General features: G+C 25.8%; 1 protein-coding gene across 2 annotated transcripts in view; it reads right to left on the reverse strand.

Moving 5' to 3' along the window:
- The window catches only part of LOC119687139 (A-kinase anchor protein 200), a 55,448-nt gene that overhangs the window by 11,879 nt on the left and 20,508 nt on the right, over positions 1-23,061 (reverse strand). For both annotated transcript variants that reach the window (XM_038101337.1, XM_038101338.1), the window contains exon 2: positions 19,314-19,329. The gene's annotated coding sequence lies outside the window, so the exon portion shown is untranslated. The remainder of the gene's footprint in view (positions 1-19,313; positions 19,330-23,061) is intronic.

The following is a 23,061-nucleotide window of genomic DNA, read 5'->3' on the forward strand; positions in this document are numbered from 1 at the left end:
TTCCGTTTCTTAATTACTATGACGATTATTTTTTTAGGCAATAAAATGTACGCGAGTGCATGTAACAGAAGATAAAATGCCAAGGATAAGAAGTTATCGATGTGGTGCATGAATGTTGCGTGTCGTGTGTATGTCTCGTCCGTCCGTCTGTCTGTCTGTATGTCTGTCATCTGTGACTTAAGTACAATCTATCATATTTGAGTCCGTACTCAAATACACAAATATTGAACGGAATAATAAAGTTCCCTTATCAATAATCATTTGCACCTAACTGTACTAATGCATGATCAATCGAACTGAACTGTCAGCGACGGCAACATTCCCATTCCCGCAAAAGTGAGATTTCAGCTAATTATAAAACTATGGGGAAAAGTACGTCGTCTAACCTTTTGCTAAATTTAGATCACCCATGAATCAGATCAGATCACAGACGTGGACAGACACAGTTTAGAAAAACAAAATTAAATAAGAACATAATACATTATAAACAAAATGTAATATAAACAAATTATTAATTCTTTTTTTTTTTTTTTTTTTTTTTGCAATTCCTGAAGAATTAAATGACGATATGTGTGTGGCAAAAGATTGCATTACACTCAAACTGTCAGTTAGACAGGAAATTAAATTCTTCTCAACATCAGTCAAAAGCTCTGCTTAACAGAATTTATTTATATATATATTTGTTATATATATATATATATAACTAAAGCTAATGAAATTATCTATCTAAGCTAAATAAAAAGTTATTATTAATTTTTAAAGTAGAACTTCTAGCTTCTCTGTTTATAAATGAACTCTGTTGCCGGCTCATCCAAATTCAGAACGCATTAATAATAAAATATATGTGAATATATGCCGAGTCGGTATCAAATGCCTAAACTAACTAACTCTGCCGTCTAAGCGATTTAATTCATTTCAATTTCCTGCAGGTTCTCCTCACTTTAAAATGCTATGCCGACACTTTTTCATTAAAATCTATGCGCAATAAAAAGATTTCTATGAAATTAATATGATTTTAGATAATACAGACGTAAATAAATTATTAAAAAAAATAAACAAAAATCAGAAAAAACATAAATAAATAAAGCAAAAAGTTGACTCAGAAAAAATATATTAAGAAAAAATGTCTATTAAGTTTATTTAGCATCAATGAGTAAAAATCTGTCAAACGATATGCGTGGAACTTAGAGTTTCTAATAATTCCCTAGCTAAGATAATTTTGTTCATAAATATATAAACAATATGTATAAAAGATATATAACAAGAACTTGTCAAAAAGGATCAGTCAAGTAACTAGAAATGTACTGATTTCTTTAGTGCAAATAATTTTATTTCTGCATATAGGATGGATAATGCTATTTTATAAGAGATAGAATGGATAATATTATTTCGTCACACATAGAATGGATAATATAATTTGATGACCTAGAATAGATATCTTTATGATGTAGGATAGATATTATTTTATGACATAATGGATACTATTATTTAGTTAGTATCCAGCTAGTTAGGACAGAAGTTTTTAATGTTTACTCCAACAACAATTTAAATATTATTTTATATTTCTCATCTCACAGTGTTGTAAAAGATAATATTCTAACATTGCATCAAAATTTGAAATAAAATATTTTAAGACAATCTATGTTCTATATATGAGTATAACATTTGTGCATTTTACTATATTCATGACTTAAGACCACATACGCTCTAACACAATAAACCTGACATCTATTTTATATAATTCAGTCTCGTTCGTTAGCAAAATTCTTAAGTCTAATCATTCTAAAAAGTAATAATAGCTATGCAACACTACCTATAGACTCTGGAAACAACTTCAATCTGTGTCACACATATACATATGTTCTTATCTTTATTCTGAACTATTAATGTTTAAATAAAAGGATTGTGAAACTTCTAAAGAAACTTTAAAACATTATAGGGACTGAAACAAAAGAAAAACTACTGAAGCTTCCCACTGGGACTTCCCCAATCTACGCCATTTACAACTTCAGCCGACTGTTAAAGTAAGACGAGTAGATTTGTGACAGTTTATTATTCTCCATGAATATACATTGAGAATAATTTATTAAACTCTTTTTCAAACAAAAAAATATTTTATTTTCCAATATATGCGGAGTTAGTCTCGTAAAAAGCATATTGCTCACGGACTAAGAGATACCTCTATGTTATTGGAGAATAATTCAGATTCAATATATACTCCATAAGAAAATTTATTTATTTATGAGTTAACAATAAAATTAATTTTAAAGTTAACTAAGAATTAGGAACTGGACTGTTAGATCTTTTCGTATAATACTCTATATGAAAATCATTTTTACGAAGACCACTGATGATGGGTATTTGGCAATACTTGAAATAGCTGTATGGTCAGCCAAAAATTCAATTGATTAAAATAATATAAAAAAGAATTTTTGTTGTTGTAATTCACTACTATTCACTAAATCTCTATAGAAAAAATTATTTTTAAATCACCAATACAAATTATAAAAAAAATAATATTCGAAGCGACAAATGCCAATGAAACAGTTAATATGTAAGTAAAATTTACAAGAAAAAATAATGTAAATAAAATCATTATAACACTTCTTAATATCTAAAGAAAACTTTACTAATTATTATCTCTTACACAGGTGTCATTATATTATATCTTCAATACAAAATATCTGGCATAAACAGTATTAGATAAGAAATCCTTGAGGCAACCTATACCAAGTGAATCTAAACTTGACTTGTTGTTCATTATCAGGCACATCAACTTAACTTTTATAATTAAAAATTAACAAAAACAGAAAAATAAAACATAATTTGTATCGTTTTTCATTTATTAAGAAAATAAAATAATTTTTCGTGACCTTTGTTTATATCAAAAAGCCATGTATTACATGCTACATCTCAGCACTTTTGCTACAGAGCACAACCTTTAAATATAGAATTCTAAGAAAACAAAATGATATATCAATTTAATTACCAAATAAAGTCTTCAAGTGCAAAGGTTATTTATGATACACAATATGAAATATAACTCATTTCCAACACAGTTTTAGCTAATAATTGGTATGAAGTTTGGCTAAGTGCACTACACTAGAACGATCAGAACGACTAGAACGTAAAACAATTACGTTAATTCATGAAATCGTTGTACAAAAAAAAACAACAACAAAAATAAAAAAAAAAAAAAGAAAATAATTTAAAACGTTATCGTGTAGATACAACACATATATGTTTACAGATATGACAAATATCTCTCTGACAGCTTTATGTTGCATGCAATTTATTGGAATTAGTATGTTGTCGCATTGTATACTGCACTGCACTGCACTCAAGCACTAAAAGCAATTATAGCACGAAATGGCATAATTCTTGTTTGAAATATAAACTGCATGTTAGGTAAAATAATTTGCATATATTGTAGAAAGAGGGTCAATATTCTCTTTGAAATTTAATATAATTAATTTATTTCTATGGACAACAAAAAAACTTAAAACTACTGTTCATTATAACATATAGGTTGGTTGTAAGTAATAAAATGATCAAGTTTTTGAATATTTTTTTATAAATGAATTTTTTTTCGTTTTTGGTTTGGGTTCATAAACTTTAGAAAACAATTATAAATAATATATGCGAAAAATCTAAATTAGAATTTTGAAAATATTTTTAATATTAACTTTACACTTCTAGTTAATAAAAATAATGTAAGGTCGATTATATGAGTGTTACACTTTAGGTTATTATCGAAAGCATTCTAATTCATAAATTCTTAGTTTAAATTAATAAATTTGGTAAAACTTGTGTTTTTACCATCATACTTAAATCCAATTTTGGATTTAAACCCATCACCTAATATTAAATAATGACCTCCGTTTATCAAAAATAGTGAAAATCAGTGATTAAATTAGATTGTAGATAAGTGATTATATCGGGACCCCAACAAAATATATCGCCAAGCATTTGATTGTTATTTTCAATGACCAATTTGGAGGCATACAAAAATTGTTTAAGAATACTTTTAATAAAGTTTGATTTGTAGGCGTACATAATTAATTTTGTTATAATTCTTCTCCATTGATTGTAATTTTAAATTTTATAATAAATATTTAAATTTATACAAAATTTAATTGATTTTGAATTTTACGTACTTGGATAATACTTATTAATTGTGAAATTATAATATCTGACAGATATCAACAGTGATGTCAATATGTCAGCAAGAGAGTTTAGCAAGAGACTTGTTGTTTTTTCCCGCACTTCGAGACAGCAGAATACACCTTTTATAAAGATTAAAAAATTTATAATTTTTATATAATTGAATTTTTGGCTGACCATAAACCAGTTTTGAGTTTTAACAAATACTTAAGTACTATCAGTAGTCTTTATAGAATTACAGTCAACTTACATAACTCGAAGTACAATTTTCCAAAGAAAATTCTATGTAATTTGCTTTCTAAACCCTGTTGCACTTTATTTAGTTTGAATTTTAGAAAATTCGAGTTATTAAAGTTTGACTGTATTTCTTATATTTAATTATTCGTAAATAATTATTTGAGGTTGCTAAATCTGCAGATCAGAGTTAATAAGCCAACAGATCCAAGGCCATACTTGATTTGTATTATTCAAACTTGAGAGTTTTTTTGTTAATTTGCTGTAAAAGTTTATTAACAAATAATTTACTTTCTGTGTTATATTAAAAAAGAAATCATAAATCAGCTTTAGAATAATTAAATTATTTAATTATAGTTATTTTTATTATTTAACTTCGTACTATATATACTACACTTTTTATTAAAAATATAGTTTTTATTAAGAAAATAGTTTTTGTCATCATAAAATTAAATTTGAAATTAAATTCAATATAACAATTTTTTTTTGTTATCATAAATAAAAAGTAATTACCAACGAATATTTCGAAAAAGTATTGAATATGAATATTTGTTAATATTCAAAAACAGCTATATAATTCGCCAGAAATTTAATTACTTTTGTTGTTGTACTTTACTATTATTTAAAAATCCTTCTATAAGTTACAATAGTTTTCTTTCATTAAATTAACTTTAAAAATTAAATTTTAAAATTTTTTATATTAAATTTTCTATTTTGAAATATAAGTTTTTAGTACAAAAAAAAAATACTAGACTAAAAAAAAATTGAACTAAAGCTGTAAGTAAAATTATTTTAGCAGAAAAAAGTACTGTTAACGACGTTTACTTTGTATGCAAAAACATAGAAATATTTCCATGTTTTTGATTATATGTTTACTAACAGATTATGTTTAGTGTGTAATTTATTAAAATTCAATTAGTATAATTTATTTTATGTAATTTATTGGAAAAAATAATTTAGCGCGAATTGTTATGCGTTCGATATTTTTGCTTGGCATTTTTAAGATATTTATGTATTTATTTTATTTTATTTGATTTTGTTACTCAAATGCAAATTATTTATGTAGATTTTTTCGATATATGCGTGTATTTATTATTAAATTTAAAATGACGCATTGAAATATTTAATGAATTTCCGTATAAGTCTGTAATGAATCATAAAGAAAATGCGATACAACAGAATTGTTCATATAAAAATAAGTAATATTATTTTGTTGTTGGCTCTTTCCTTTGTTTAGTCTATCATATTTATGAATGATAAAGAAAATACCCGCACATATGCAATTGCAATGTTATCAAAAACAAAAACACAAAAATGTTTTATTAAGAAAAGCAATTTAATTATTAAGTCAGTTTATATTTATAGTTATTAAATATTTATTGACATAGTATATTTTTTTTTTGTTTTTATTATTAAAATAAAATGACAAAAATTCTTAAGAAAAAAAATATAAAAAAAAATACTTAAGCAAGCAACAAACAAAACGGAAGGCCAAAATAATGCAATTAAAAACAAAATATTAAAAAAAAAAATGAATGAAAAACCTTATTAAAATGTATGATCATTCTGTAAGTAAGTGATTGATATATGCATGCGTGTGTATAACAAATTAATATTAAACAAGTACTAATTTATATTTATTACTATTGAAAAGTAATGAATGAATGAAAGACACATGAAGTGTCACGTACTTCTTAGCATCTAAATTTTATTTAAATATTGTACTGTACAATATGACAACTTCCTTTGTTCTCATTGCATGCACATACTTCACCACACACAACACAACACAACGCACATACACATATACATAATAAACATTATTAATTTGGTATAGTACAGTACCGTTCAAAGTTAGATGCCACACCAAGTTAACATATCCACTATGCAAGGGGAATTATAATGGCTAGCTTGCGACTATTTTTGTAGAATATACAATTTTTTTCATTTTTTTTTATTTAGAATTGTATAATGAATTTGTATTTAATAAAAAAAAAAAAAGTTAGTTAACTGCTTATAGATAAAATATAAAAACAGTATGTGTCAATTAAATTACAAGTTTATAACGTTGGTAGGAATGTTTGACAAAAAAAAAATGTTAAAAGTCTTAATAACCTAATTGTATATATTCGATTATAACTATTAATAAAATATTAGCAAAAAATTAATAAAATATTTAAAAATATTAAAAAAATATTCAAAAAAATCAAAAAATATCAAAAAAAAAATAAAAAATTAATAAAAAATTAATAAAAAACTAATAAAAATTAATAAAAAACTAATAAAAATTAAAAAAAAATTTAAAAAATGTTAGCGTTAAATTAATAATAGAAACTAAAATATGCTTTACACAGATAGTTTTCACAAAGCACTTTTTTTGTAAAATTTATAAACTGAACATTTGTACATTAATAAATGAATTTATATCTATGTTTTTGTTGAAATGTCTAGAAATTTTGAATGAACTACATTATTGAACTATTTAATTGACAAAAAATTATTTTGAAAAATTTTTTTTTGATATAAAATTATATACAATATAATAATCCCTTATTTTAAAAAACATAGTAATTACATTAGTTAATATGTATTATTATTATAATAAGCAAAATGCAATTCTAAAAGTTTTTTGAGATATCAAATTTGATTGTTCAAGAGTGCTTTACTAAGAAGTTGTCATACTTTTCATATTAGCCAGTACTATTCTAAATTATAATTCTAAAAGGTAGATACGATATATTACATCTCCTTATTTCATTACTTAAATTTAATAAATTTCTTATCAATTTCCGACTTAAGATTACTGTATACTGAGTCATGCAAGATAAACTATGATTACTGGAATGCGATTTTAATCAAAAGTCTTTCACAGTCTGTTGACTGAGATCTACGTAAATCCCTGATATACCAGAGGATGTATGACTTCATTAGTTGGAAATGATCGGGCAAATAGTGTTAAATAAAATGCAGCGTCATGTATAAACGTTGTGAGGAATTCGACTGCATTAATCTATGACTTTACAGTGACTAATTAACTAACATCAAAATCACACCGACGATAAAAAAAGCTGATTAAAAAAGTCATGACTTTATATTAGAGTATGACTCTGTAGAAAATATGTCGAACTACCACAGATATCGGCAGTTTCCTTTTCCGTTTTTAATATAATAGATGTCACTTTTTTTATTTATTGTTTCAAAAAAGTGGGGCTGTTCTATGAATTAATTATTTAATATTTATAAAAATATACAAGTGGGAGTTAGAATATGAATATAAAATTATGACTTTTTGTTTAATTTAAAAAACCAGAATAACTTTTAAAGTATAGTTCATTCTAAAGTAACAAATATCTATTTGTGTCTTGATGTGGCAGAGTATATATCATCTTAATCTGTCCATACAACATCCTATTTTTTTGTTTTTTAAGCTCTTATCGCTTATTCTTCAGAGATATCAAATAAAATAATTATAATAAGATATACCATATATTCAAATCTCTAGAATAAAATAGACTTGGGTACAAAAATGTTCCGTCATTATATGTCTTGGACCTATGGAACATCTGATTACCAACTATAATGCACTAGGCCACAGAAGAAACAAAATTTTAGGTGCATACCAACTAGAAGAAAAAAAGTTTCAAGAACTCCCTCCGAAGAAGCTGGTTCGATTTCTCGAGATATTAAATGTGTAAATACAAAGGGATGCACAATAGATCAAGCTAGTCATAGTGCAGAAAGGCCTTAGCTTAACCTATAAACCATTACCATTACCATATGTCTTGGACACAATAGATCACTAGATCACAAAATCACCCAACTTAATATTGATTATATGTCTTCAGAACAGATTTTAACTTTTGAAGAAAAGTTTATTTAAATTACTAACAGACATTTTTTGCAATAAATTTTTAAATTAATTTATAGCTACACTGGTCTTAGGTTTTTAAAAAAGGAAAAAAAATTACTACAAGAAACTGATTCAAAACTAATTTAAATTATTCGAAAATTATATACATGATAAACGAAAAAGTGTAAAAAAATATATAACATATAATATATATATATATAATATATTATTACATTATTGTAATATATACATAATATATATATATAATATATAACTCTTTAATATAGTTGTACCGAATAGAGTGCTATGTTTAGTGGAAAAGGGTCAGGTGAATAGACCGAAAAGATTGATTGGAGATGGGTTATCTTGTACGAATGCATATAAAGAACAGACCTACATTAAGAATAAACATATATATGCGTGACAAGCAAATACTTAGCATATCGTCATGTCTTGATTTTAAGTGCTAAATGTAAAGGACATTCTCCATCACTCGAATAGTTAAGTATGTTAAGGATTTTTTAAAATAAACTTGTTATACCGAAACCCTTTTTGTGATTGAATTAAATACTGACTGAAAATACTGATATTAGCAGCAATAATTAAGAAATAATATATATAATAATAATAAAATCTTTTTAGCGTTAATTCTTTAGAAAGAATAAATTTATTAAAAAGTATAGTCTCAACTTAAATCACATACGATTAAGAAAATAATAGGAATTAGCTGCATTACCTATGTCCTTTATTCCTTTATTATTTTTCCGTTTAAACAATCACGTAATATTCATTGAGAAAAGTTGTTCATTAAATTATTTTTTTTTAATTCTTAAAATTTGAATTATCAACTGTTAACTAATAGGAGTTTCTCTATTTCACAACAGTCCCCAAAATATAACAGATCCTTGCATGTACAGCAGCAAGTGCGAACCAACCGTTTGGACGGACTTTGACTTTTTTGTTCAAATCAAATTACAATATAAATAAACACATATACATACATAGAAATACTTCTCACCTACAGTTTTAATACAAACCTATTACAATACAAAAAATCTTGTCAACCAATTAGCTTGCCTGTAACTATGCAGGTTAGGTTTAAGCGAAATATTTACTCAGGCGAGCAACTATTCATTGTGTGACAGTTACACTAAACGAAAAGTGACTAAATACAATACATACATATGAATTCGTAATAATAAAAACCATAAAAGGATATTTATGTGAGTAAATATCGTTGGTGACGCATCGCAAGGATAACAACGAAAAACGTGCGCTTGAATATGTGTTAAGTGCCGGCAAACAAACGTGAAAAAAAAAATATAAGCATAAAAACATTACTCATTTTACTACATGTGTTGAAGAGAGCATAAAAACGGCGAATATAAAAAGAGAATGTAACATAGCATGTGAGAGGGAGAATATTAAAGCGTGTAGCAAACTAACCGCAAACAACAAAATAAATTAAAAGCGACAATTTGTAGCGAAGACACAAGCATAACTACAGATACAAAACATAAAAACCAGTGTGCACGTCTTTTCATATAAATTTACTACTATTTTCAATTGGAGTGAAAGTATATTTATGTACTCTTTTAAGATACATTAAAAATTGTATTTTTAATGTATTTTATATTTTAAAACTAAAAAGAAAAATAAAAACAAGAAAAAATTAAACAAATTGAATTTGAAATCAAATATTAAAAATCAAGAATTATTTTTACTGATTAAAAATGATTGGTTAAATTAAATATTTATTAAATTTAATAAAAATTAAATTTTATCATTTAATATTACTAATAACTTTTTAATTTTTATATACAATAAGCAATAAATATTCTCAATTTACTTAAAAAATAAAATTATAACGGTTTAATAAAAAACAAATAACTATTTCATTCACGATAAAACCTTCAGTTCTATTTTAATCCGTTTATGCTAATGGTATCAGTTTGAAAAATATATCTTCATCTCAAGATTCGTCGTTAGATAACAATAATGCATGTGCAGTTAAATATCATATTGTATTTTTTATTTGTTAAATCATATGACAGTTGTTAATTTCAGGGTAATCTTGCTCCTTGGTAATCTAAAAGGATTTACCAATTGAAAATAAAAATTGCACTAAAAGTGAATCTCGATTAAAAAAGGTATCCCAATCGAAAACGCCATATGAGTTCTATTTAAAAATATTTTTAATTTTTTTGGAATATCTATTTTGAATATAGATTGAAATTAAATAATAATTAAATAATTTTATAATTTTAAATTTTAAAAGAAAGCAACAATTTGCAAAAAAAAAATTTTAAATATTTTTTGTAATGCACATAATATATAAACTATTTTTAAAATCGCAATTTACACATTAATATTTTTTTTAGAATTAAAACAATAAAAATAGCAAATAAAATGGAAAAAGTGGCAAAAAATATTACATGAAATGTCACATTAAATATTAAATTTATCTACAAATGTCAATATTTGCAATACACAAAAATCATTAAATTTTATGTTTAAAAGTGGTTAGTAAAAAAAAACTCCCAAATAATAAATTTAAATATTTCTATTTCACAGAACACTAAACTAACAGTTCAAACTTGTTGTAGTTGTGCAGCTTAGTTCATTGCTCGTTACCATGGCAATCACATATAAACGAAAAACTATAGACAAGAAAATGAAAAAAAAAAACGCGCCCTTTCAACACATGAAGAAGAAATGCAGTAACAACAAAATACGAAGCCAGCGCACAGATAACAACAACAAAAACGTTCACATTACTTGCAGCTGCAACAATCAAAAACCGCGTGTGTGAAATTTATTTTGTCTTTATTTTTATTTTTCTTTTCTTTTTTTTATAAAGAGTAAGCCAGTTTAAGGTTTGTATTTATAATGTTGGTTGGTTGGTTATGCACATGAGTGTGTGTGTGCCTTTATAGTTAAGCTTGGAATTTGCGCACTTGACTTTACAAATAAACCAAAAACAAACAGGAAAAACAAAAAAAAATAAAACAGAATGGGATCATTGCAAAATTATAAAATAAAAGTAAAACTAAAGATTGTAAAGGAGTGACAGCTGTACGTACTAATAAAACACAAAGAGAGTTTGTTAACAAAGAAATTTTATTTAAAGTAGCGAGTAGTTAGTTTATATTTGTTTTCTTAAATGATAAGGTCTTTTTTATATTTGTCTAGTAATTCTATTTCATAATTTTTTTCAAATCAACAAAAAAAGTAATAAGAAATTACAAATTACTTAAATAATTATTGAATAAAGTATGTGTTGCTGTAAAGCTAGACTTTCTTTGTATAGTGACAAAGAAGCTTTATTAAAATTTAGAGGGGTTTTTGAATAGCAAAGAAAGAAATAAAGGACAAACACAAAATTTATTTTAATTTTATTGAAGTTTGGCTGACCATACAACGCTGTTTCGAGTATTGCCAAGTACTCTTCATCAGTGGTCTTTGGAATAATCGAATTTTTATTTAATTAGTTTATAGTCCGTATATAATTTTGTTTGGACTGCAAGTGCCAGGCTTAGAACTCGTCCCTGTCAAATTAGAAGCGATGACTAATCGTGTTTATCCACAAGAAGCCAAGGCTGCACAAACTTTCAATGCTCAAGTTCCAAGTTTTATTGTCACTTATTTTTATTTAATTAGTGACATCAACCAAAGCACTTGCCGTGCTTTAAATTAGAACGAGCTTATAAACTACAGCTTTAATTTGGAAACACAAGTTCAACGAATTGAAAGTTAACTTTTGGGTTCGCCTATTCTTTTTATTTTTTTCAAAGCTACTCTTTTTGTAGAGACATTTTGTAATGCATATTGTTTTACTTACTATATGTAAAGCGACCATTCTGGTGCTTTTTACAAAGAAGCTTAGCTATGTTATTCTACAAACCCGCTTTCGCGGTTTAGGAAAAGCTTGGCAATACTCGAAACAGCGTTGTATGGTCAGCCAAACTTCAATAAAATTAAAATAAATTTTTGTCCTTGTCATTTCTTTGTTATGCGAATCCGTCTAACTTTTAAATAGTTTCTTTTCGTCATAAAGACGCGTCACTCTCGGCAAAAAAAAATTAACATGTGAATTAATTTTGTTCATATAAAAATGAAATATGTTAATATATTTTTTATATTTCAGCAATAATTTTGGGTTGAATTATTTCATATTTTTGAGAGAACAGATTTTATTTGGATTTAAAGGAACAAACTTAGTTTTTTTTTTGCAATTATTATTATGTTTGATTTTGTAAAAAATTTTACGTTATTAACTTTCACTTTCACATATTTGCAAAAAGTTAACGGTATCAACAGTTCAAATTTGATATACCAGTCCCTCTCCTCCTCCTGTCCTATAGAAATATCAAGCTCTACATGCACACACACACATTTCTAATATATAATTCAAATGCTACAAATGAAATAGTTTAATTTTTCTCAACGGTCAACAGTTATAATTAAAGCACAATAACACAATAGATAAAATGTCATCTCTCCCTATCCATCCATCCCCCTCAATTTTACCTAGATCAGTACATTTACATATGTACATACATTTAAGTAGTAAAAAAGAATTCACGACATAAGACTTGCATTAAACGCATAAAATAAAAATAGAATGAAAATAGAATAAAAATAAAAAAAACAATATCAACAAAACAATATAATGACTCAACATACACGTACACGTAGTTACCCGTGCACAATATTAAAAAAATTAATGTTCTAGTTAAAAGCTTCTACAAACGTATAAGGAAAATAACATAACAAAATAAAAAAGAACAATACCGTTAATAGCAAAGCACAACTTTTTTTTGTTGTGCTAGGTACTTTTTGATTTAATTCCTCTACGCTAAAACACCGCATCGCTGCACAGCTAGTTTAATATCACACAAAAAATAAAAAAATAATTAAATCAAAATGTTAATAAAACAAAAAAAAAAAGACAGACTAATATAGTATGATGAAAAAATTTATTCTACAAAAAAAAAAAAAAAATGCAATGAATGCACTTTTATTATAATCATTTTATTTCATTCATTTATTTCGGTTTTTATAATACTTTTTTTTATATTTTTTCTGCTATTGTGCATCAATTTTGACACTTTCTGTGTGTACAAAAAGTCGTGTAAATTAAATTTATTATGTGTGTCCACTATAAAAAAAACACATAGCATAGCGCAGAGCGCAACACAATAAAACTGTAATGATGCCAACGACGCCACCGCTGCCACCATACAACAATTGTTGTTACAATGAAAAATTCCGTTGATATTATTGTTGTTGTTGTTGGTGGTGGTGGTATGCATTTACTACGGTTTGTTTGAAGCTGCGAAGAGATCAACAACACGTTTTATTACGGAACAATGCTTAGATAGAATACAATAAAAATTAAAAAAAAATGTCAAGTATTAAAAAAACGACAGGATATGACATTCTTAATTTGTGAAAAGACGAAAAATTGAAATTAATAAAATAACAAAACAAAAACAGAAACAGAAAATAAAATTTTTTTTTCTTAATAAATTTCTGTATAAGTGCGTTTGCACTCGCCTGTATATTATTAAGCTTGTAGCAACAATAAGTGCACAAGTTCTCATACAAAACACAGAAAATGATGATAATAAATTGATTGACAATATATTGGTAGCGCAGAAGAAAACAGTAAAACAGTAATATAAGAAAACTACCGACCGGCATTTACTTTTACTTTTTTTCACAACACTCGTGGCACACCCAATGTGCCCCCCCTGCATACACATACAGAAGACAATCATTTACCAAACAATTATGTATGAATCATTTTTGTTTAAAGTGCAAACAAACATATACACATCATCATACATTATTTATACAGCAACAACACTACAGAGTGCATAGAGTAGTAGTCGCGGCGTCGACGCGTCGGCATTCACCCTACTTAAAAAATACTATTTCTCACACAATATGTTCCTTTAAATAATTTTCTTTTTGCTGTTATTGCAAAAGTGTGTAGCATAACATTTTATACCAAAGCACTCTTGACAACAGTAAAATAACTGACTGTGTGGCTCACTGCTTTAATATACATTTATATATAAATATAAGTATATAATACATTATATAGATATTATCCATCGTGTATATACATAAATATGAGTATACAATGTTTTTAAACAATTTAGGACATAACAATAAAATTTATTTTATAAATATTTATATAAAGTGGCTTTACGCTTACAAATACAATAGTTCAGTTCAATTCTCATATAGGAATTTGAAATTTTATATTTGCAATATGAAGCCAATAAAATTTCTTGTTGTTGTAAGAAGAGAACTACACCCTTTTTATATAGAAACAATTATAAAATTAAACATACATATGTATGTATGTATATGTATTGATTAATATATTAAGAAATTAATTTGATACTTTTCAAAATTTAATTAATTTGAGTAGAAAGCAGAAAGACATATTGCATACCCATGAAGAGTGCAAAATTGCTAAATAAAGTACATTGAACGATTGGTAGATAATTCGTACATACACCCATACATACATATATACATACATATGTCTTTATATAACAAAATTGATAACATATTATGAGCGAGAATATTTGTTGTATAAATAATAAAAAAAAGCAATTAATAAGACAACAATTTTTTTTAGAAATGATTAAAAATTTTGCTCAATTTTCTAAATTAAATATAAATATAGAAAACAGAATTTTAGTTAAATAGATATATTTATAAAGGTGAAGAAAGGCAGGCAGGCAAGGTAGCACGCTTCATTTTGTTTAAATACATATTTTTTAAAATTTTTTTTTTCATATTTATTTTTTTTTAGAATAATTTTGTTTTTAATTTATATTTTTTTAAGTTTATTTTTTAATTTAATTAAATTAATTTTTTAAAAATTTTTTTTTTTTTATATAAAATATTTTTGTAATTAAATTGATTCATTTTTTCATTAAATAGAAAGCTGTATCCATTCTGATACTACAGTTTAAGGCAAGCGCACGATTAGCGCTTATTATTTTATTTTATTTTTTTATTTTTATCGAGACACCAATTTGTAACTGAAGCAAAAAAAAAGAACTTCTATAAGGCTTATCTTAGAGACATAGTTGAAGTGACATTTGAGGAAGGCAGGCCTTGACCATTGAGATGATAAAGGCATGACGTATGTTGACAGTGGCAGAATGGGAAAAAATGGTAATTTCATACTCTCTTTCTGCCACATAAACACCTATGTTTTTTACTAATCGCAGCGCCCGAGCAGAAAAGATACGCAGGTATTTTACCGCGCATATTACATGCGGCTGCTCAATTCCATTTTTTAAAACTTAACAGGAGCAAATCGAGTTAAGAAACTCGTAATAAAACTTACTTCAGATCTATTTTGACTAAAAAATCTCTTATTGCATGAAAATAATAGAATATTTAACAGCAAACGACATATTTTTTACGTCTTTAAAATTTAAATAGAACACAACACATCGGAAAAGAAAATTAGTCATATCTGATAACAGTCAAAACAAGGTTGACGACATAGCCTACATAATCCAAATCTAGAACTTCAAATTGAATATATAAAAACAAAATAGGGGTGTTTAAGATAATATTGACTTCCATATATTAGTAGACTATATAGTGACACGGAATCATACTGAGCGTGCCCAGTTTGGATCAAAATGGCATCCAAAGAAACATCGAAACACAAGTATTGACACTGTACTAGTTTATCTAAATCTAGAGTAACGCATCTAAGCGTCTCTTCACATATCTTTAACATTAAAATTATTCAGAAAATCATTTAAAACATCCATGCCTATACTAAAAATTGCGAATAATTTGAAATCAATACTTTCTAAGCAAATTATTTAGGTTAGACGTCTTGGTACAACATATACCAACCTACAGATCAAGACAAAAACACCAATATTAATGAAATTTAACAGATAAAAGAAAAATGGATGACAACTTGATTGCATTGATTATAGATATATTATCTTATATAACTTTTGGATACATTATGCTTTAAATGTGCAAAATAGAAAAGTACGAATGTTATTTGAAGTGATAATGGTACATCGCGACCTATATATATTATAATAATATATATATATTGTTTTTTAAAGATGGTAAAGTAAGTAGTTAGTATAATAATTTTCCAATTATTATATGATATTTTATAAAGTGTAATATCAAAAAATATCACTTTATTTCTTATATTATTTTCATATTTTTTATTTTAGCTTCTTTTTTTTTTTTGGTTTTCTATTAATGGGTAAAATTTTTTGCGTAAAAGCCAAGCACTTCTACGTGAAAGCGCAATGCACTAACATAAAGTAATTCTCATTTTCAAAACCGGAAAATAAATCATATTTGCCCATAAATATAAGTGCGAGTACATTAACACCTATGGCTTTGAGCTGTGTAGGAGGAAATAGTTTCGTTCCTTTCCTGCCTGAGCAAATGCTCGAAGTGTTAAAAAAATCAAATACTTTCGGAGATAACGTTTTTGAGGTTTTATTAGTTATTTAACGTTTTATTTATGTTTAAAAAAAAAATAATTCTCTTTCTTTAAAAAAGCAATAGAAGAGGATATATAAATACGTAAATGAACTTAAGTTTTCTATATTATGTATGAGTGGCAATTAAATATAGTATGTATTCATCATATTTATCGATTTTAATAGTTAAAACCAAAATGAACAATATTTTAATAAAAAAAAAAGCTTCATAAGTATATAGTATATTACAGTGTTCATCTATCTGCCTTTATAACTACTTCACCACTTAATGTGAATCTGTGAAGAATATGTATTTTCCTTTGAAATATAACATATTTTTTTTTATTCTTTATATGTGAAAAGAAAAATTACTTCTTTTTACACATATAGTAAAAATTTAACATATATTTTTACAACTCTGGTTAATTTATAGGGCTCATGTTTTTGTTGCAGAAATAAGTTTCTTCAGATGTTTTTTTTTGTTTTGTTGAAAAAATGAAATGTCCATATTTACTGCAAGTGAAATATTTAATTTTTAGTATGGATACACCTAAATATACTCTTTTTTAAATTTATATAGTTTGCAACTTCACCTCAATTTGTTGCTAAAGTAGTAAACTCTATTTAATGGGGCCATTAACATTACTTTATTACTTAAAACTCTACTTGCTTGTTATGTGTTCAAAGAATTTTTTTCCTAAATTATACGTACAGATCCACATTTTTAATAGAGCCGCGAACACATATGCTTAAAAATAATGGTTAACATAATTTACTAAAGTAATTAAGTCGTACATTGAAATAGTCACTATACATATGATATGCCTTACTTAATTGAATTCATATTAATTAAGAAGTAAAGTTAATTAAGCTTACAACACTAACAATGCAAAAAAAATTGCAGAAATGTTCAACATTATTTAGAAATTTAAACTGCCAAATCCAAAAAATTATTTTAATAATATTAAGTTCACTGTACCCGTATATATATTTAAAAATAACAGTTAACTACTATCTGGTAAAAATAAAAAAAAAATAAAAATTTTTTAAAATGAGATATTAAAATAAACATTGATAAAAAATATTTTTTTAATGCTAGTTAGTAGATTTACAGTTCAAATAGGGTCCGAACATTTCACTAAGAAATAAAGTCAAATATTGGATTAAACGAATGCCAAAAAAAATTAATGTTTAAATTAAGATATTACCAAAAGGATATATAATAACCTTCTGAACTGATTTATAATATTCAGTTCATCAAAATATTACTTTGATCAGGAAGTTTTAAGATAGTGATATGCTAGGAACAATCAAATTATTCTTAACAGTCATTGGCATACACAATATAATTTTTTTTTAATATTTTTGAAGATCGAAAAAGTAAAGTTAGGTAGTGATATAATAGTAAAATCAACTAGAACAACCAAATTATTCTTTTTAACATTTTTGAAGATCAAAAAAGTAAAGCTCCACTATTCATATTTAAAAAATTTTATATATAATATTGAATAATTATTTTTTCATAACAATTTTTTTTACAAAAGTATAGTATAGCATATTAGAATGTGATACATTCTTGAATCATTTTAATATGTCAATTAGGTTTATATGATTGAATTATTTTTGTATTTTCCAAGCTCAAGGTAACGATAACAATGGGGATGATGGTATGGTGTCATATGACATAGTAAAGAAATGTCTATATTTTAATTGATAGCCAAATTGTCAACAAATCACTGACAAACGTAGAAAAGAGACTAAAATCAGTATGGCTGTACCACTGCTTATCTCTTAATGAGATAAGCGAAACAAAAAACACTAACCTCAGTTTTGGGTCACACTAATATCGTGGGAAATTATAAAGTTGATGCACTGGTCAGATACTGCACTACTCTTTCAGATAACATAGGTATTACACTATAGATAAGAATATTTGGATTTTTCTATAACTGTCTTAACAAACAAAAAACTATAGTATGTATAGTAAAGCTATAGTATGACTAGAATTATGAAGAATGCTATCATCTAGTAGCTTTCTTTTACGGAAGAACAAACAATTTTTAACTATTGTTGTCTATCTGCTTACGTTTATTGTTTGATAGCTAAGCAAGCGAATAGATTGAATGTCCCACGTAATAACTTGTTAGAAAGGATGAGTGAATGAAATGATTAAACATTTATTATTTACATTCTGGCTTAAATTAAATAAAGATTAAAAGAATAAAGCTTAATAAATTTCATAGGGTTTGTAACGCAACCAGTTGGTTTAGAAAAAAATTATTGAGAAAGTGTAATTAGATATACCATGATACCATATAAAATCTATTAAGAAAGCTCGCATTAGCAGAGAATTTATTCAAGGACAATAATTATAAACATGAATAACGAAAACAATAGAAGTGTTTGGATCGAAGTTGGTTAATCGATAAAAGATAGTGCTTAACCATTAAAAAAAAATAAAATAAAAGAATATATTAAACAGTATTAAAATATAAAACTGATATTAATAACATTTATCTACATATATGTAGTAATATCTTTAATAAATAATTTATACTCACCAGTACTTGAGGAGTTCTGTAAGAGAAACAATAGAATATGATTAGAATTTTAATAAAAATTTACTTATAGAAATTAAGTTTTGATAAATATAGTAATACATAATATATAGTAACACAAAATTTAAAAAAAAATTATTTATTTTCATTTCAACCAATATAAATTAAAAATATATGTACACTTATATCATATATCATCACTACGTGTATGCAGTAAATCAACAATAGAGAAATAATGTAATAGATGCTTATGGTATTAAGATAGATGCCCATAATTTAGGAATAAATATTGGTATTTCTTTAATACAATTACTTTATTTTCGTGTCTAAATCTTCAGTTATCTACTAATTGAAGCTTTGTCACCGTCATGACCTCATAATCATTTTAATGGTTACAAACCCATGTCCTCAGTGTATTAATAATTGACAATACTTGGAGACAGTGAAGGCTACTCACCGAAAGTTTTTGCTTAGAAAACATAAAAACAAACCCCACTAATTACATAAATGTTGGTATATCTTACCCAGATACAATAAAAATAACTAACTAATTTGTTGTTAACCGAAGTGGGAATTTTAATGCGAAAGAATGAATTGGGAATGGGTCCCGAAGCCACTTATCGAGTTTGTCTAACAAGTGTCGTTCAACACTTCCAAAATGAACTACACAAAACTAAACGTCACCGTTTTATTAAGTGTGATCTGTTTATAATATAAAACTAACTAAGCTGGTAAACAATTAAAATATAAACCTTTATAAATTAATGACCCTCTTTTGATCCATGTAAGTTATATTAAAAAATCTAACTAAATTCTAAATTTAATCTCTGAACATATGGTAACAAAATAGCTGCCATGCGCTGCTTATATAGATGAGAGAGCTCTGTCATTACCAAAACCAATTAACCAGGGTCCTTAATTACATTATAAAAAAGATCGTCAAATGAAAATATTCTGTACTTATTATTATGTAGATGTAAATTACGTTTGGTCAGGGTCGCTTAGGTACACGTAAAGGGTTGCTGTAAATTAGACTTCTGTGCAATGTAAAATATTATTCACTATTATCTGATAAGTGATTTTATTTATTAATTCAATGAAATCAATAACCTTTAGATTTACAAATCGATAATTCTGTTCATATATTATTGATCTTTAACCCTTATAATTTCAAACTAAATCACGTTATCAATTTATGAAGATTTTTAACAAATTACTGAATTTATTAATAACATGTTATAAATGCCTTATTAGTGCAATCAATTATTGAAGAAAATTATAGATATTAAATTAATTAATTCAATCAATTATATTTATTCATAAATAGATACTCGATACTTATTTTTATCGTCTAACTATGTGTATATGCATAACTGCTATGGAAGCAAGGGGCAGTGCAATGAATATATGGCATTATGCTGGTTTTAAATTAATTGACTCGGTATTGTTGAATAAAGCGATTAGCATTATTTTCCCAAAGACATACATATCTTGTCCCGACCATAAGTAAATCAATTAATTAATTTGTTTCTTCTTTTAATAATACATACATATGTATGTATATTTATGTACGAGCATTTAATAATTTGTGTTAATAAACACATTTGCCTAATGCTACACAGTAGCAACACCCTGTTTACACAACAATTATGATGAACAGAAGTGGGGCAGGGGAAGTCAAGCCAACAGCATTAACTAAGGAAAGGAATGTGAGTGAGCGCGCAAAATATTTATTACATATGCAATAAATAAATTTTAATATTATGTTTTTTTTTCTTATAAAGATATGTGCATCGTGTAAATAAGTTGTATTAAAAATCTATATTTATAAATAAATTTATATATTTTAATATTAAATATTAAAAACACGTTCACATCTCTACAGAATTTTTAATGTTTAATTATAAAAAGTAAAACGCAAAATATTTGTAATGTCTAGTATATATGTATTCATGTATACTTATATTTACATATATATTTATAGAAATGTGTAAATTGTAATTTACAATTTATTTAAAGTCGTCTTTATGTACAATTCAATCTTGCAAACGAAAAAAAATTGTATATTGGATTGAGACGACGACGACTTTGTCTGCAAGTATAAAATAATAATTCAACGCAAATCTTAGAATTTTAAATTAAATACTTTTTTAAATAGAAAACAAAAGCAGCAGACTACATTTTACGTAGAGTCTTAGAAAAGTTTTTCACAAATTCATATAGCAGTTGTCACACGGTGAATCCATATTTTCAATTCTTCAAAAAATAGACGTAAAATGTTTTATTGGGCCATTGTAAATATTTTTGAAAATAAGCAGAGCTAAGCACTTTGTTGTGATTAGATTTTTGTATTTAAAATTAAAAAAAAAAAAAAAAAAAAAAATATGTCGTTAATTAAAACCGAATTACGTATAGATGAAGTTTAAGTTCACTCCGCACGAGTTCAGATAATAAAGAATCAGAAAGATTGTTGAAATTGGGGGCATTTTATGGATAGTTTTAAATAATGATTATTGTTCCGAAATGGTCAAAACCTGTTATCAATGAGGGTAGACTTCAAAAAAGTACATCAAATATTATTGTATTAAAATTGAATCAGAGATAGCTTGTTGAAATTAATGGACATTTTGCAGAACCACATTAATATAGTATCATGATGAAATGGAGTATATTATAATATAAATAAATTTATATTCAAATGGTATTGGAATGATTCAAGAAAAAAGAATTTAAGAGCATGAAGATTTAGGATTCCCTGTTCCTCCAATTTGAACTAAAAATAATGTGAATTTTTTGAGCGGATGCAAAACTTGAAAAAACTAATCTACCACCACAACACGATCCCAAAAAATAATCAACTAATATTTGTTACGACGACAAGGGTTTGTGTTACTGATTGAAAATCTCACAAATAGATGTAGCAGAATGACTAGTACATTCTATGTGCAACAATATTTATACAAGTTATTGTTATTGTTATTTCCTCATTTGCAAGGAAAGGAAAAAAATTTTGTTATCAGCTGACATTTTGGTGGTCGTCGTTGCTAAAATTCATCGATTACGTCTGGTAACTACGTTTTTTTATTTTTATGATGAAATTTTGGATTTCAGAACAATTCTAATTAAATAATGAAGTGATATCTGCCGCAAATGAATATTGTTGAATTATATAAATATAAAATTTTAAAAATATTCCTTTCTTCATTGAACACTTCAAATCTTGTCGAATACCCTTCGTATTATTGTTTAAAAAAGAATCTCTTACAAATTAAAATGTGTAAAATAATTCAAAAAAATTAAATATTCTCAAGTGGATTCAAATGAAAAAAAAGAAGAATAATTTCAATTGCAAATCATAGTAAACACAAATAGTTCATCATAAAAATCTTGCGATGCTCTACAAATAGAGCATCCAGCGCTCAATAGATTCCGTGTATTTTCGATTAGTTTCTTTTTTTCTTAAAGTTTAAGTGGACTTTAACGATGAGCTGCGAAAAAAAAAGTACTAAATTATACAGACAAACAATTTTTGAAATTTGAATATATATCAATATAAGAAAAAATTTGTTTTCTTACGATTTCAAAGTGAATAACAATTCGTACATTTATTTCTTTATTTTCGAAATTGTAGTTGTGTTTTAATGGTTTGAAAAAAGTGTTTAGTTCTACTTTATCTCACACATAATTCTTTGAGTAAAAGTGTCCTAAGATTAATTACTTCATAAATGAACATAAAGCAATAGATATTAGT

This window comes from Teleopsis dalmanni, chromosome X, assembly GCF_002237135.1.
Source record: "Teleopsis dalmanni isolate 2A chromosome X, ASM223713v2, whole genome shotgun sequence".
NCBI lineage: Eukaryota > Metazoa > Arthropoda > Insecta > Diptera > Diopsidae > Teleopsis > Teleopsis dalmanni.